At 37.5% G+C, this 11843-nt stretch overlaps 1 pseudogene; it reads right to left on the bottom strand.

The window, feature by feature from the left end:
* Positions 1 to 4570: 4570 nt before the first annotated feature.
* On the bottom strand, positions 4571 to 5351 carry LOC114049401 (annotated as a pseudogene).
* Positions 5352 to 11843: the final 6492 nt, after the last annotated feature.

Here is an 11843-nt window from a genome sequence, read left to right as displayed (position 1 = left end):
GAGGAGACATGTATAAGAGACATTATGAAGGAAGAAATTACAAATTCCTAATTCTAAGGCAAGCTATCTAACCAGTACAAAACATTGCCTTTATTTTCCTATCACACTAAGATTTACCCTCCCTCTCTTTCTCCTTCCTTTATTACTCCCTTCGTTTTTCCATTCCTTCCTCACTACCTTCCTTTCTTCCCTCCCTCTCTCTTTCCTTCCCTCCCTACTTTCTTCCTTCTTTTCTTTCTCCCTCTTTCTTTATTTCTTTTTTCTCCCTCTCTTTCTTTCTTCCTATCTCAGAAGCAAACTAGTACTCTTAGCAAAGTTAAATGAGGAAAGTGATATTTTGTACAAAGCAAGGATTATAAGGTAAATTTCTGTCTTGTGTGATGGCCAGGGGCATGGGTTAAGATGAAAACTGAGTACTATGTGAACTGAAATGATCGAAACACTTCATTCTGAGCACATCTTTTTGTGTTTTCTGAGAGTTTGTTTTAAGACAACAAAAATGTTCATTGATAACTAAATAATCTAACTGGTTCAATGACTGTTTTAAAGGGCATGGTGAGATTTGAGTCTGTGTATGTCAAAAGAGACACAGTATTTCCCTTCTATGCTTTCCATTTTGGTCTATCTCTGAATAAAGCAACAAATTGGTGGAAGATATTATCCAACTGGCCTGAGTGAATTCCAGATGTTAACCATATGACTGACCATCCTTTGACTAACAAAAAAGGAGTTAAGGGAGAGGAATTCTCAGCATACACAAAGTTTTTAATAACCATGCAAAAATGACTCCTTATATCAACTCCACCTGCATGATGGAATGAACCTGCATAAATAAAAAGCCTCTTCTTGGGGGGCAGGAGGGAGAGTACAAACTATGTAGCATCTGTGACCCAATTCTTTCATTAAAAAAATAAAACTGCTGAATCAATGCAAGCTGACTACTAACTAGTTTTTTTTTTCCTTCAGTAAGTGGGGCCTCTATATTTAAAATTAGATTTCTAAAATGCAAAGAAAGGGAAATCCTTAGATCCCATACTCAATTATAGCAAGTTCCTTAGATGTTGTACAAACCATGCATAAAAACACTCTGTTATATTGTTTTCATCTGAAGCTGAATGTTAAAGACCTTTTCTTTTCAGAACATGGAAAAGAAACAACTCACATACTTAAAGGTGGATATAGCTTTCTTGGCTTTCTTGAAATGAGATTATTGCCTACAGTAAACACCATCAAGCTTCATGGGTGGCATTTCTCACTCAGGAGCAAGCCATGCATAAATATTTTCATTAGAATTCAAATCTCTAATCTTTATAAATGGAACATTAGTAAAATTTATGCTTGAGTCTAAGCAATAGCTGGATGACCACTTGTTGGGTATGGTACAGAGAGATTCTTGCTCAGGAATGGTTTCAACTGGATGGCCTCTGAATTTTCCAGCTCTGAGATTTTTATGAGCCTGTAACATAATTCTGTATCAGAGAAAACTCTCTTCCACTGATGAGATTGACTTTTTTGAAGTTTATGTCTCCACAGATATAGCAAAGTTGAAAAATTAAGGTTTACAATTCAAGTTCAAAAAACATTCTTTGAATCAAAACTATCTAAATTGAGGGTCCATATTGATCAAGCCACCCAGGTTATATTGTATTACTCTTGTGAAAAAGAGAAGATAAGGCATGAAATTAAAATAACTTCTTCAGTGTGACCTATGTAAATACACTATTGAAGAAAAAAAAAGAATGAATAAATCAATAGATACTAATTTCAATTATGCTCCTTTCCTAAAGAAGTTTAACCAAAAATTATGTAGCAGATGTGTACTTAAGAGACTTGGCTTCAAATCCTGGCTTTGTGCTTTATAATCTAGATAACCTTTAGTAAATTATTTAATCTTTCTGGATCTCAATTCCCTTATCTATAGAATGAAAGGATTAGATTATATGATATCTAAGGAATCTTTCAGTTCTAAGCCAGGATTCTTTGTGAAATGAGGACAAAAGACCCTAGAGATTGTGTCAGCCAGGGATCTATAGTGTTTAATATGTTTTATCAATGCCTTGATTAAAGATATAGATGGCATATTCATCAAATTTGCAGATGATACAAAACTGGGAAGGATAGCGAAAACGTTGGATGGCAGAATCAAAATCCAAACAAATTTTAACAGGCTAGAGAGTTAGATTTAATCTAATAAGATGAAATTCAATAGGAATAAATGTATAGTCTTTGGGTAGAACTATTAACTCAAGTATAAGAAAGGTGATTCAGTTGTTCTGAATAAAATATTGGGTATTTAGGGAACAACAAGGTCAATATGTATCTGCACTATGATACGGCAGCCAAAAAAAGCTTAATGCAGTCTAGAGCTGAACTAAGAGTCCATCAGTCTGTCAATAAAAATTTGTTAAGTGCCTAAAACACAATAGTCACTTTACTAACTTCTAGAAATACAAAGATTGGCAAGAGACAATCCCTGCTCTCAAGGAGTGTAAAGTCTAATAGGGAAGATAACATGAAAATAGCTATGTCCGTATAGGATAAATACAAGATAAATTGGAATTAATAGAGAGAAGACACTACCATTAAGGAGAACCAGGAAAAGCTTCTTACAGAAGATAGGTTTTTATCTCTGACTTGAAAAAAAAAAAAAACAACAGGAAAGTAGATGGCACAGAGGCAGTTTGGAGTCAGGAAGAATCATCTTCCCAAGTTCAAATCTAACCTCAGACACTTAATAGCTACATGATGCCCTGCCTCACTTAAATCTAATTCACTTGCAAGTCAAGATATCACCCTCCTGATGTCATTGGTCCTCTATGAATGACACCAACAAGAAGCTTGTGACCCTGGGGAAGTCACTTAATCCTGTTTGTCTCAGTTTCCTCATTTGTAAAATGAGCTGGAGAAAGAAATGGCAAACCACTCCAGTATCTTTGCAAAGAAAACTCAAATCAACTCACAGAGAGTGAAACATAACTGAACACCACTACAATTTCCAGTTCTTTGCAAAGAGAATTGCTATTAATATTTTAGAACATATAGGTTCTTTTCCTTTTTCCCTAACCATCTTGGGAAGCAGACCAAATTTTTTATAGATAATTTCTCAAATAAAAGCTTCATATCTCAAATATGTAATGAACTTTGTCAAATCTATAAGAACACTATTCATTCCCCAATTGATAAATGGTCAAAGGATATGAAAAGGCAGTTTTCTGATGAGGAAATCAAAGCAATTTATAGTCATAGGAAAAAATGCTCTAAATCATTATTGATTAGAGAAATGAAAATTTAAAAAATCCTTGAGATATCATTTAACATTTATCAGAATGGCAAAAATTATTGAAGGGAAAGGCAACAAATGTTGGATAGGATGTGGAAAAATTGAGACACTAATTCACTGTTGATGGAACTGTGAACTAATCGAACCATTTTGGAGAACAACATGGAATTATTCCCAAAGAGTTATTAAGCTGCCTATGTCCTTTACCCAGCAATACCACTACTAGGTTTGCTCCCCAAGATGATTAGGGAAAAAGAGATGTTACAAAAATAAAATTGACAGGACGTGGCAACAGATTGGATATGGAGGAGTGTGAAAAAATGAGAAATCAAAGATGATACCTAGGTTGCAAGCCTGGTTGACTAGGAGGATGGTGGTCTCCTGGATATTATAGAGTAGTTCGGAAGATGGGAGAAATTGGAGGAAAAGATAATGAGTTCAATATTGGGCATATTGAGTTTATGATAACTACAGGAATGTCTGGTTAAAGATGTCCAATAGACAACTGCAGATGTGAGTCTGGAGGTTAGGAAAAAGTAAGTCTAACCTAAGAATCACCAAATTGTTGTTGTTGTTCAGTTGTTTCAGTTGTTTCTGACTCTTCCTGACCCCATTTAGGATTTTCTTGGCAAAGATACTAGAGTGGTTTGCCATTTCCTTATTCAGCTCATATTCCAGGCCTGGCACTTTAGCCATTGAGCCACCTCACTGAACCATAGGAGTTGATGGGTTCACCAAGAGAAATAGTATAGAAGGAGGAGGGCCTGGACAGATCATTGTGGGGCACCTATTTCTAATGGACGTGTCTTGGATAAAGATCTAGCAAAAAAGACTGAGGAGAGGTCAGACAGCTAGAGGGAGAACCAGGACAGAATAATGCCATAGAAACCTAGAGAGAAGAGGTTAATCAACAGTGTCAAAGACTGAAGAGAGGTTAAGAAGGACAAGGATTAGGGTAGCTAGGTAGATAGAGCATTGGCCCTGTAGTCAGGAGGACCTGAGTTCAAATCCAGCCTCAGACACTTGACACTTACTAAATGTGTGACTCCAAGGATGAGGGTTAAGAAAAGGTCATTAGATCTGGAAATTGAGATCTTTTTTTTTTTTTTTTAGTTTTGGGTTAACAGAACAATCACACAATTTCATTGGGTAGGATCAAGCCATTTATCACATTTATGAGTAAATTTTCTAAAAATCAAATATTACTGCCATTTTGATTTATGGATTAAAAAAAAAACCCAAATCATCACAATGATGAATTTTTATTTTCAATCTTTAAAAGTTCTTATTTCAGACAGATTCTTGAACTGGTTCATATCCATCAGCCCTTTTAACTTTTGTGCCTATTTCATCTCCTGAAGGTTTTTCAGAGTCACCACCTTCACCATGCAGCTTCATTAGCTTTCCCTATTCAAATTTGGGCTTCTTGAAAATCTTGACTTTTCAAAACAAATACATCATGGAGAAGTTAAATGAACTGGCAAGCTTTTCCTATGTCTTTTTTGATGTCGTCTGGAATCAGTTCACTAACAACTTCTTCCAAGTCATTTCTTTACACCTCCCAGGTCATGATTTCTTTCATTTTCTTACATATTTGATGGATTTGTTGGTCCTGGGCATAATAAGAGCTCTCATAGATCTGCTTGTTGCACTTTTTGGTAAAATTACCATAAAAGCAGAGCAAATGGCCATCAGTAGTTTTGATATCAACATGGGCTTCAATCATGGTCTGCCACTTTTTGACCATGGAATACATTTTGTGCTGGGCAAGATGCATTCCATGGAAATTAGTCAAACAACATTTACCTTGAACATCATTAGTAATCAACTTGAACTTATGAAAAGTAACCTCACTATTCTGCAGATTAGCAAGGCTCACTTCAAAAACATGATATTTGTGACCATCAAAGGCAATTTTCATTCCTTGAGTCTTTGTAACCAATGTCTTGCCAATGTTGAGTATGTTGAACACAACTGGTGCTTTGACATTGTACCAATCTTTGTCCAAAAACAGATCAACCACTTTCTTCTTGGCTCCTTTTTTTCCTGCACTTTGCTCAGTCTTGTGCATCACAAGATCCCACTTTGAAAGCCAAAAGCAATTTAGAGATCTCTAGTAACTTTGAAGTGAGCAGTTTCAGCTGAATGATGAAGTGGGAAGCCAGACTGTAAATTGTTAAAAAGAATGAGAGGAAAGGAAGGGGAGGCATCAATTAAATGTGGGCTTCCCAGAAAGCTTAGTCACAAAGAGTAGATGAAGTATGGACAATAGCTAGTGGTGTGGACATATCAAGTGAAATTTTTTTGAGGATAGAAGAAATATGGGCATGTTTGTAGGCAACAGACTAGGAGAGTTTGAAGATAAGTGAGGGGTTGGGGATGATGGAGGGGGCAGTCTATTGGAGAAGATAATATTTTTCATTAATAGAGAGGTGATAGTTCCACTGTACTGTACACTCACTGGACTTTATCTTGAGCATTATGATCTGTTTTAGGCATCACAGTTCAAGAAGGACACTGATAAGGTAGAGAGAAGTGCAATCAGCATAGCGAAAGGCCTTAGATCCAAGACATGTAAGGATTGGGTGAAGGAAATGGGCATATTTAGCCTAGAGAAAAGACAAGTTGGTGGGACATCATCATGGTTGTGTTCAAGTATTTGAAGGGATGTCATGTGAAGGAGTGATTACACTTGTTCTGTTGGGCCCCAGATGGAAAAATTAGGAGTAATGAATGGAAATCACAAACAGGCCAGTGTCAGGGGAAAAAAATTCCTAACATTTAGAGCTGTTCAAAAGGGGAGGGCTGCCTAGAGAAGTGGTAGGTTCTCCCATTTTGTAACCATCAAGCAAAGACTGGACAGTAATTTGATAGGTACATTATAGTGGGGATTCCTTTGACTTATGGATTGAACTAGATGGCTTCTGTGGTCCCTTTCAACTCTCAAAATGTGGATGATTAAAAAGATATGGGAAAAGAGGCAGATGATTCAGTAGTTATTGATATTTTCATAAGTGGTCAAGCTACTAAAGGAACTTAACAGAGTAAGTAGGGCAAATATTTAGCAATTTAGTGGATATGCTTATAAAATCAAGGATAAATTTTTAATCACCAAATATACACACTGTTTCCCTACTTATCCAATGGAAAACTGGAAATTCTACATTTAACTTTCCTAGGAACAGGTCAGGATATTTAAGAATAAGAGAAGCCACACTTAGGAAATAAATGCACACATATGAGAATCATATTGCCCACACTTCCAATGTTGTTTCATTCATTTAATAAAAAATCATTTTCAAAGTACTAACATACTACTTTAAGGGGCTAAGATTTCATGAGATTTTTTTTTTGTAAAGCCTACCAGGTGTGCCCTGAAGCACTGCCAAGCACTTTATGGCACTACAAAACCTAAACATGCCCTTCGTTCTCTAGATCCCATCATAGCTTGGAAATAAAATGGTAGGTTTCTGGTTTTGCTTGCTTTTCTTGACTTGTACATAGACAACACCAAATAAACACAAGAGGAGGCAGAGAATTAAAACTTTCACATGGTCCTGGTGAAAGCAAGCACATAACAGTAACAAAGAAGTTAAGAGACGCATCAGAATGTTTAAATAAAACCTTGCCAAGAAGATTTTCCACAAGATCAACAGGTCAAGGCTAAAAAACCCCCAAACAGCCATGGCGAGACAATTAAATCTGAAAGCTATTCAGCTCACTGAGTGAGAGAAATAACTTTTTTTTTTTGGTCAATTGCTCACTTCCCAGATGGCATTTCTAAATACAGTATAATAATTGCAAAACCTTCACTTTATTCTATGAATAGAGTAAGAAAAGGAGAAGACAGGCAACAAAGAATCAAATATTCAAGTCATTTGCAGCAGATTCCCCTTGGAAAGACCACTTCCATGATGAATAAAAGCAGGATTGGGAGAACCCAGTTCAATTTTGAACACTCCATTCTATAAATGCTCCTAAATCTGGAAAAGCTCAAGTTCCAACTGAAACTGAGAATTTACCACAATCCAGGGAGCTTTTGACACAGGTCCTCCTACTTCTTAGTTTGCTTGGACAGGTGCTCATTTGGTTACGATAGCAAATCGAGGAAGTGTTGAAGATGGAGTTGTCAGCTGGCAATTTGGAAGTGAGGAACACAGAAAGTTCTGGGCAAAACTTCAAGAATTGGAAGTTGTGAGCCTTGGGAAAGGTAGTAGAGGAAGAAAGGGAACTATATCAAGAGCCACTGAGCTCAAACAAAGCCTATAATGTTTCTTGTGATTTTTTAATAAAATTTTTAGAGGTATTTTCCAATCTTAGCTTTGGTATGTAAAGTGTTTATGTTTACCCTCAGTGACACTTATGTGTGATTTTTAGCTTTCTGTACTTGAAACATAATGGTGGTATTATGTACAAGTGGTCCATAACTAATCAATTAGTGATAATTTATTGATTTAAAATGTACAAACTCACAACAGACCTGTGAAGCAGGTAGTGCAATTATTAATATAATTGAATATGTCAATATAGATATCAATTTTAAAGAGTTAACTCATTGATAATTTCTTGAGTTAAAGAATTCTATGCACTGGGTACTCTATAAAGAGAAGATTTTCTGATATGTCCTGCTCCTTGGAAAAGGAGGAAGTTAGTCCACAAAGTTTTTGGACAATTTCCTAATTGAAACACAAAACCAGATAAAGGTTCCTATTCTTTCTAAAAGAAATTCTCTAGTCAAGGATTTTAGTTGATCAAGAAGTTTGAGGCAGTTGGTTGGTTGTTCGGTTGTTGTCCTTTGTGCTCAAAGAAAACCAAAATGACATCACTATGTTGCGGTCACTATGGACTATGGCTGATCAGATCAATACAAGCTTGGAAGGCTATACCACAGACAAGGCACAAATAGTCCATGTGAACATTTGGAGTGGAGATGTCTCTAAATTTGCATATCTCATGTTTCTTTTGAGCTACCAAAGTTCTTTTTTGCTCGTAGAGCATAGCACCTTCTTCAGTGTGGGGCATACCAGGCTGGACAGTCTTGTGCTAGTGTCTCCCATGTCTCAAAAACCATTTCAAAGTTCTTCAGAGAAACCTTGAGAGTATTCCTGAAATGCTTCTTCTGACCTCCATTGAGTGCTTGTCTTGTGTGAGTTCTCTGTAAAATAGTCTTGTAGGCAAACATACATTTGGCATTTGAACATCGCCAGCCCATCATAATTGTGCTCTCTGCAGTAGTGTGAATGCTTGGCAGTTCAGCTCAAGAAAGGACCTTGGTGTCTGGTACTTATCTTGCCAGGTGACCTGTAGAAACTTCCTAAGACAATTCAAATGGGAGTGATTCAGTTTCCTGTGCCAATCTCATTATCACTGTGTATATCTCTGGAAAGTATAATGCCAAGGTTAGTGAATTTATCCATAGTATTCAAAACTTCTCCATTTGCTGTAACCTATGGTTCCACATATGGATGGTGTGGTGCTGGCTGGTGGAAAACCTGTTTTGTTGGTGTTAATTGCTAAGCCAAAATTAGCATAAGCAGCATCTCAGCCTCAGAGGCTTCATTAAGTGCACAATCATCTGCAAATAGAAAGTCACATACCAGCTCTCCCTCTACTTTAGTCTTGGCTTGTAGCCTTTCTCAAAGGTAGGACCTACCCATAATGGAAATTAGCTCTTATCCAAGGACCGACCTTACTACATTAGAGAAGCTTATTAATAGGACTGGACTGCTAAGTGGTACCATAGTGCATAGAACTTCAGGCCTGAAGTCAGGAAGACTGATCTTCCTGAGTTCAAATCTGGTGTCAGACACTTACCAGCTGTGTGGCTCTGGGGAAATCACTTAACCATGTTTACCTCAGTTCCTCATCTGTAAAATAATCTGGAGAAGGAAATGGCAAACTATTCCATTACCTCTCCCCATAAATCCCTAATGGGGTCCAGACTAAAAAAAAACTTAATAACAACTTTGTTTCTTAAGGCTCTCCATTACTCCCCTGACATATATTTATTTCACCATATGCATGTTGAATCTTCCATGTTATCCTCTATTCCCAAACCTCCTCCTTCCCCCATAATCTTTAAGGACAGAAAGTGTTTTTTCTTTGTTTGTTTGTCTTGTATCTCCAGGACTGATCCCAGTGCCAGGCATCGTGGTGCCTAGTCAACAGTTAATATTTATCAATAAACGTATTGTGTTGACACTCAATAAATTGAATGGAATAGAGGATTTGGTCTGTGGAAATGGTACATTATAATATCTTGTGGGCTGTAATTACCTATTTTGTCCAAATCTGTAATATATCATTCCCCAAAGAAAATTTCAGAAGATAAAACATCTTCATACACATTCAGCAAAGTATAAAATATTCAAACAAAATATTATATACCCCATTTAAAGAGAGGAGAATTGTTTTAAATGTCAGTCATTTGAATGGAAAACTATAATAAAAGCTCAAACGATAAGCATCAGTCCTGATCCTTTTCTGTCTCTGGCTTGAGAGATTCCAAAGCTGCTGCTACTTCTGTCACCCCTACCTCGTCTCACCGTGGGTGTTGCATCCACTTGGGCCAGCCTCCTCCCATGTCACAAATCTGTCTTTCCAACCTCCAATGTTATCGTGGACTAGAAGAATGTCTCATCTGACTTTTTGTTGGTTCTGCCACTCCAGAATTCAATTTGAGGTGTTATTTTAAAGTTGTTTGGAAGGGAATGTGGGGAGAGCTCATGCTTTCTCTACCATCTTGAATCTACCCCTGGAAGTCCAGGACTTAGATAATTCTTGATAGATTGATAGCAGAACTACTGTCCCACAGAAAAGAAAGCAAATGCTTCACTATAGAGAAGTGAGAACACTAACAACTTCCTACAGACGCAGGTAGAGACAGGCTGGTATAGTGGAAAAAGCGGTGTATTTGGGGTCATATGTCTTTAAAGTTGAAACATCATTGGTTTATAGATGGAAAGGGCCTTAAACATTATCTAGTTTTAGGCCCTTCCTTTTACAGATGAAGAAACTGAGCAAAAATGCCAGATTTGCCAGAGGTCAATCACTCATATCATTCTCTTATTCAATCATTCCAGGGGCTCTCTATTACCTCCTGGATCAAATATAAAATCCTTTGTTTAGCATTCAAAGCCCTTTCTTCTTTCCAGTATTCTTACACCTTACTCTTCTTTACATACTCTGATCCAGTGATACTGGCCTCCTTGTTCCTTGCACAAGGCACTATCTTGGGACTGTTCATTTTCTTTTTTTTTTCTTTCTGATGAGGCAATCAGGGTTAAGTGACCTGCCCAGGGTCACACAGCTAGTAAGTGTCATGTGTCTAAGACTGGATTTGACCTTGGGTCCTCCTGACTCCAAGGCCAGAGCTCTATCCCCACTGTGCCACCTAGCTGCTTCTGGACTGTGCATTTTCACCAGCTGTTCCTCATGGCTAGAATTATCTTTTTCTTTGTCTCCTGGTTTTACTGGTTTCCTTTGAGACTCAGGTAAAATCTTTCTGGTTTTTCTTTTAATTTAAATTAAAAATTTCTTTTAAACATTCATTGTAAAATTTTGAGTTCCAAATTCTTATTCCCTCCAGCCCCTCCCCCATCCATTGAGAAGGCAAGCAATATATACCCCTTATACATGTGAAGTCACACAAAACATATTTACATATTAGCCACGTTGCAAAAAAAAAAAAAAAGAGCAAGAAAAATAACGAAAGTGGAAAAAATATGCTTCAATCTGCACTCAGGGTTTATCAGTTCTCTCTGGAGGAGGATAGCATTTTTCATTATAAGTCCTTTTGAATTATGAAAATAACATCTTCTGAAAAAAAAGCCTTTCCTAGTCTGATTAATAGTTAGTGTCTTCCCTCTGAGATTACCTTTAATTTATTAATTTGTTAATTTATTATATTATTAATTGTATTAATGTATTACAATTACAATCATTAAATTATTAATTTACAACTTGCTTGAACATAGTTGCTTGCATCTTGTCTTCAGGTTCCCTACCCCTACCCCCATTAGATGGTGAACTCTTTGAGGGCAGGGACAGTTTGCGCCTTTCTTTGTACTCCAGGGCTTAGCACAGAATTTATTAAGCACAGGAGCTTAAGAAATACTTCTTGGTCCCATGAGTATCTATTATGTTCCAAGTCTAGAGTTTATGGGTTTATAGATTTAGGTCCTGACAGAACCTCAGACTGTCAAGTTCAATCCTTCATTTTACAGATAAGGAAATGATGTCTGAGAGAGTTTAAGGGAATTGCCCCTGGGATCCCTGCCCCATTTCCCCCCTGCCCCCCTTAATATTGAGTTGGAACGTTTGATTTCAAACATAGGCATTGCTGTTTCCCACTGGTGTGACCTCTCTGGGCTTCCCTTTCCTCATCTACACAAGGAGGTTAGACTTGAAGACTTCGAGTACTAAATCCCTAGGCTCGCTCAGAACAGCGGGCGCGTGCCCCAGCCTCCTCGCGCGCGCTCCCGATATCGGGAACGCGGCCCAATCCCCGAGCGTGCACGAGCCCGTTGGCAGACGCGAGGTGGAGAGGGCTGGGAGAGGAAGT

Source organism: Vombatus ursinus, unplaced genomic scaffold (genome assembly GCF_900497805.2).
Source record: "Vombatus ursinus unplaced genomic scaffold, bare-nosed wombat genome assembly UNPS02014798.1, whole genome shotgun sequence".
Lineage (NCBI taxonomy): Eukaryota > Metazoa > Chordata > Mammalia > Diprotodontia > Vombatidae > Vombatus > Vombatus ursinus.
The sequence above is the reverse complement of the archived record's forward strand: the minus strand, read 5'-3'. Positions and strand labels throughout refer to the sequence as shown.